This window comes from Chinchilla lanigera, unplaced genomic scaffold (assembly GCF_000276665.1).
Source record: "Chinchilla lanigera isolate Chin_1 unplaced genomic scaffold, ChiLan1.0 scaffold00098, whole genome shotgun sequence".
Classification (NCBI taxonomy): domain Eukaryota; kingdom Metazoa; phylum Chordata; class Mammalia; order Rodentia; family Chinchillidae; genus Chinchilla; species Chinchilla lanigera.
In genome coordinates this window covers 1,597,372-1,603,235 of record NW_004955499.1, presented here as the reverse complement: position 1 = coordinate 1,603,235, position 5,864 = coordinate 1,597,372, and the positions used below count along the sequence as shown (strand labels likewise).

Below are 5,864 nucleotides of genomic sequence, written 5' to 3'. Positions count from 1 at the left end.
TAGGTGGGTGGTGGATGGATGGGTGGATGGGGAGGTGGGTGGATTCATGAATGAATGAATAGATGAATGCACAGTGGGGAAGATGGTTGGTACATGGTTTATGCATTATGATGGAGAACCTGTAATTTGTTTTGCATGACAGAGACGGTTAAAGAAATACTGCTCTGGTTAGCCAAGGGGTGTCCCCTTCCCATCCACATTTTAGAGGCTGGTCCTCCACTAGGTGCAGGAGCTGGTGAAAGTCAAAGAAGTGGGGCCTAGAAGGATGTCGTCCAGTCACTGAGGACCCTGTGTGAGTCCGATTTCCACCACTGTGATAAATACCTGAGAATAAGCAGTTACAGGAGGAGAGGGTGATTTCAGCTCATGGTGTGTGTGGGTTCAATCCTTGGCCGGCCGGCTCCATCACTTTTAGACCTGTGATGAGTCAGAACCATCTCGGCGAGCAGGTGTGATGAAAGAGAAAAGCTGCTCACCCCAGGGAAGCAGGGAAGCAGGGAGAAGGGCAGGGACGAAGCGATGCTCCCGGGGCATGGTGCCGAGGAACTGCTTAGTACACACCGGCCGCACCACCTGCGTCTCCGCCACCTGCCAGTAATGCCACCAAGTCGCGAGCCCATCCATAGACTGACCCGCTCGTGAGCTCAGACCCCTCCCACAGCCAGTCACCCTGCAGAGGCCACAGCTCCGAGCACTGCTGCTATGTAGACAGAGCCCCCAGCAGAGCAGCTTGGGGGACCTCCAGGTTCAACCATGATGGGTTTTTCCTGGGAACACAATCGTCACTAGGACGAGGTAACTCAGGCAAAGTGACTCACACCCGTCCTGTTGAGGCGTTCAGGGTCCAGCTGCGTGAGCTACATCCGCCTCTTTGCTTTGTGAATGGCCACCCGCACTATTTTGTGAATGTGGTAAAAAGCTGACTAATATACACACCTGGTAAGAGAGAATGGTACAAAATAGCAAAATCCGTACACACGTCATTTCTAACACATCTCATTACTCCGGGTGCTGTGGGTCATCCTCTATTCCCAAACAGAATGGGTTTTGTTGTTGCTGTTGTTTTGGTGCTGGGAATTGAACTCATGACCTCACACCTGCCAGTGAGGTGCTTTGCACTGAGCTACATCCCTGTGAAACAGAATGGTTTTAAAGAGCAGCTGTGTGTATTTCTGTCATCAACCAGCCAGGTGAACACATCCCAGCCGTCCTGGTCTTCTACCCCAATTAAAGGCCCAGAGATGAAGTTGCTGAAGAACCTCGCTCACACCTATTTCACACAGTTGAGGCTGGCTGTCGGCTGAGAGGAGAACCAGCTACATGGCTCACAGGGACCCATGCAGAAGGAAAACCAAAGCCCGCATCCAAACAGTTACTGAGAATTTCAAGATGGCGGCCACAGACCCTGGAACGGAGCATGGCGCCCGTTCCACAGACCCTGACCCTGGAAATCAGCCCTCGCTGAGATGTCTGGGGACGCTTTCCCACAGAACTCTCACACGTGACCTCTTTGCATGGCTTGGGTGAGCTCAGAGCGTGCTGGCTTCCAAAGGTACCTGGGTTGCAAAGGGAGTGAAAATCCCAGGGAGTGAAAATCGAGCAGAACTCGTATCACGTGCAGAAGCCCAAGTCATGCAGCATCTCTCCCGCAGTCGTCTCTCCGTAACAGCAACAACAGATACCCACCCGAGTTCCCAGGAAGGAGAATAGGACCGCTCTGTGGTGAGTGGGAGGTCCTGGGGCGGAAGTACTGCTGTGGCCCTTCAGGGAAAATGTCATCTGTCCCAGCAACAATGCCTGCCTTATAGCTGCAGGGCGGGAGTAGGAATAACCCAGCAACCTGGGACAGAGAAACTCTGCTCATTTACCCAGAGAGTATTTTTTTTTTTTTTTTTTTGGTTTTTTTCCAGTACTGGGAACCGAACTCACGACCTTGCGCTTGCCAGGCAGGCGCTTTGCCGCTGAGCTAAATCCCCAGCCCCACCCAGAGAGTATTTATGTACAAAGAGATATTTTACAGGTTGTGTGCTAGGGGCCGAGCCTGCGGAGGTGGGGAAGTCATCTTCTTTCTTTCTCTGTCCTTGGTCACTTTCCTCATCGCTGGCACCAATGCCCAAGGTGCTGGCAATGTAGAGGAAGAGAAGTTGATTTTGGCTAGCAATCTCAGAAGTTTCGGTCCGTGTCGGCAGGCCCAAGCACAGAAACAATATGGCGGGGCAGTGACGGAGGGGGAAAGATGCTGGAATCCTGTTGGCCAGAAGGCAGAGAGAGAGAGAGAAAAGGGAGGAACAGCACAAGAGATAAACCCTCCCAGGTCAGACCTGGTGACTCCGGGCCCTGGCTCTGCACAGCACCGTTAGCTGTGGGTTCGTGAGTGGATTAACCCACCCATGAGTGTAGACCCCATGGTCCAGTCACCTTCCAGAGCCTCAGTTCTGCACACAGGAGACTTCTGCGGGGTATCATAGATCTAAACCATGACATCCATCTGTCTGTCTGTCTGTCTGTCTGTCTGTTTACTTGTCCATCCATCCATCCATCCATGTATCTATCCACCCATCTATCTGTCCATTCATCCATTATGTATCTATCTATCATGTATCTATCTATCATCTATCAATCAATCTATCTGTATCATATATCTCATCTATTCAAGTATCTCTCTGTACTTAACTATCTATCATTTATTTTTCTATTCCGTCATCCATTCATTTATCCATCTCCGCGTTATCTGTGCCTGTTACCTGTATGCATACACGTGTCTATCTATCATGCCTGTCGACCGTTTATCACGCATGTCCCATGTATCTCTCATCTAATCTTCCCGTCTATCATTTCCTCTCTAGCCATCTCTCCATCCATGTATCCATTGTATTTCTTGTTTCTGTAGAGAAACCTGGCTACTATACGTAGCTTTTTAGAGGGAGATAGGAACAGGTTATAATGTAAGAGGTACCTGTGTCTGCCCTGAGACAGACTGTGAATGGATTAAGGGGAGACAGACTGGGAGAGACAAACAGGACCAGCTCTGGAGAGCCCAGGGAGGGACCACTTTCATACGCACATTTCCAGACCAAGCATATTTATGAGCAAAGTAAACTGTATAAAACTATGGGAAACACAGGACCCTCATCTCTGTCATTCTGACATTTTAGAATATTTTTTTCTTCTTTCTCCCCAAAGTCACCACCAGCTCGAGGCCCACCTGGGTAATCTCCTGTGTGTTCCTGGTGTAAAACTTGCTCTGACGTCTTGGTTAACCAGACTTGACAGGTTAGTAAGCAAAAACACGCCTTAGATTTCCCAAATACCAAGAATCACATATGGTCATCACTCTTATAAAAGGAAAGAGCAGAGCAAACAGAACAGAGCTCTTTCCTTTGCCAGGAAGAAAATTAATGCTTTGCTTAGAAAGGTGGGCCAGTGTGTTGTCACTACATTTGCTTGGAAATAAAATGAGAATCATTTCACCAAAAAGCAAAAAAGCACACAAAAGTCAACTCGTGTTCTGGACTTTGCACAGCCCACCAAAGCTGTCTGCCTGGGCTTGGCTCTCCTGGGTAGCATCATTCATCCCAGCTCTCCTGGGTGGGATGTTTCATGTGGGAATCCAGAACAAAGCTGTGGAGTAGATGATCCTTCTACGTAAGGGACGGGTCACTATGGGTCCCCTCTGAGGTGGCCGGCTTTGTGTCGATCTGGGGTGACACCTGAAGAAACAGTGTAGAGAAAGAAAGATTTGTTTTGACTCATGGCTTCAGAGAGTACAGTCCATGGTAGGCCAGCTCATCATGGCGGACAGGTGCACTAGAAGCAACCTGCTGAACTCACAGCACCCTGGAGGTAGAAATGCCAAAAGCACAGGTCCCAGGGACCAGATTTGGATCCCAAGGTCCCACCTCCATCCCCCAGACCCCCAAGGCGCCAAGATCACCCCGCAATAGCTGCTTAGAAAACAGCTCCAGTGTGGGAGGATCCATTGGTGAAATCGTCACCAGCCATCTCACTGATAAACCTGCCTGGGTGGGGCCACCAGCTTAAGCCAGACACACAGAGCTTCAAACCCAACTGCAAGGGGCCCCATGCCATATGCCCGTGAACCAGGAGCTCAAAAGTGCGAGGTGTGATGTAATTATCCACATTTCAGTCTCAGCTTGCAAGTCATCAACAAACACCATGGAGCACTCTCTCTCTCTCTCTCTCTCTCTCTCTCTCTCTCTCTCTCTCTCTCTCTCTCTCTCGGGTGCCATGAGCTGGGGTGCAGAAATGCCACAATTAGCTGTTCGCCCAGACCAGTGTTAACAAATGCAGGAACCCCTGCTTCCACCCCTTGTCTCTGTGCCTGGGTGCCCTTTGCTTCCGTTGTTGGGATGGGGCAGACGTGACTCCAACATTTCTACACTTTAGCCCTTGGAAGTTTTGGGCTGGAACCTGCCGGCTGTCACGGGTCAAGCTCAGCTCTCCCGCTAGAAGCTCAAAGCGTGCTTCTCTGGCGGCAGAACGTGTGCAGATTTGGTTAAATGCTGCACTGAAATCTGTGCAAATGGCGGCTTCGCTGACTGCCTTAGTCTCAGCTCTGAAACAAAAACAGGGGCTTAGAGCTCGCAGGCAGCATGCCACAGCGGGTGTCCGGAAGGGGTTTGTTTTGGGGGAGCACTGTGACACGTAATGGCTGAAAACAATAGAAAGCTATTCTTCCCCAGCCCGGAGCCCAAGAGTCTGAGACCAAGGTGACTCCGGCAGCACTTGCCTTATTGGCTCCGGGCGAGACCCTCCTGCCTCTGCTTCCTCCTGGGGATCCAGGTGGCCTCGGGCGGTGGCCCCATCATTCCCGTCTGTGCCTCTGTCTCTAAGAGGCTTCTCTCCTGTGTCAGTGTCTCTTTTCTGTCTCTCACCAGGACACCACCATCCAGGCTGTGCTCAGCCCAGGACTATGCCAAAGGCCACTGGCCCAGCAGCCCCTGATAAAACGCCTACCTCCCCCCTCCATGCAGAGTGTAGAACGCAGGGCTGCAAGGAGGCGTACACAGCATGAAAGGCGAATTCTTCTCAGCAAACCCTCTGCCAATTCTCCGGACAAGCTCTTTGAAAACCACAGGACAGAAATGGAAATTTCCTTTTGGGTCTTATTCACTCTTTCGGTTTCTTACACCAGGGAGACAGGACAATGGGAAAGAAACTCCTCAAAAGGGAAGGTGGGGGAAGAGAAGAAAAAGAAAGGAAAAAGAGATATGTATATACACACGAGATAGCTAAGATAATTGCACCGCTAATTTGTCTTAGTTCGTTGAAAGGAACAGTTAGTGCTTATATTGTTTGACCGATTTTGCATGCCTGTCTCTGGTAATCTAAGCAACTACTTTCAAGATAACAATATGCAATATAATAACCATGGTTAATTTCCTATCATCTCGTTTGGAAATCCTGTGTCATTTTTATTGTTCTTTTTTTCTCACTTAGGGAAGGAAAAGAAAGAGAGAAAGAGAGAAAGAGAGAAAGAGAGAAAGAGAGAAAGAGAGAAAGAGAGAAAGAAAGAAAGAAAGAAAGAAAGAAAGAAAGAAAGAAAGAAAGAAAGGAAAGAAAGAAAGAAAGAAAGAAAGAAAGAAAGAAAGAAAGAAAGAAAGAAAGAGAAAGAGAGAGAGAAAGAAAGAAAAAGAAATAGAAATTTCTTAGCCAGGGATGTAGCTCAGTGGCACAGCGCCTGCCTGGCAAGCACGAGGTCCTCAATTCAACTCCCCGTACCAAAACAAAAAGCAATGGAAATTTCCTTAAATTGAAGTTTTATCCTGAATCATTGCAGAGCTTGCACAATGCAATCTTTGAATATTGATGACTACCTTTTTTAAAAGCATTTAATTTGTGTC

The 5,864-nt window shown here is 48.9% G+C and overlaps 1 long non-coding RNA gene across 1 annotated transcript in view; it reads left to right on the top strand.

The window, feature by feature from the left end:
- Nucleotides 1–5,362, top strand: part of LOC106146861 — a 9,046-nt gene extending 3,684 nt beyond the window's left edge. The window contains exons 3-4 of the long non-coding RNA XR_001231464.1: nucleotides 1,187–1,722; nucleotides 3,184–5,362. This is a non-coding gene — a long non-coding RNA (uncharacterized LOC106146861). The remainder of the gene's footprint in view (nucleotides 1–1,186; nucleotides 1,723–3,183) is intronic.
- The last annotated feature ends 502 nt before the right edge of the window (nucleotides 5,363–5,864 follow it).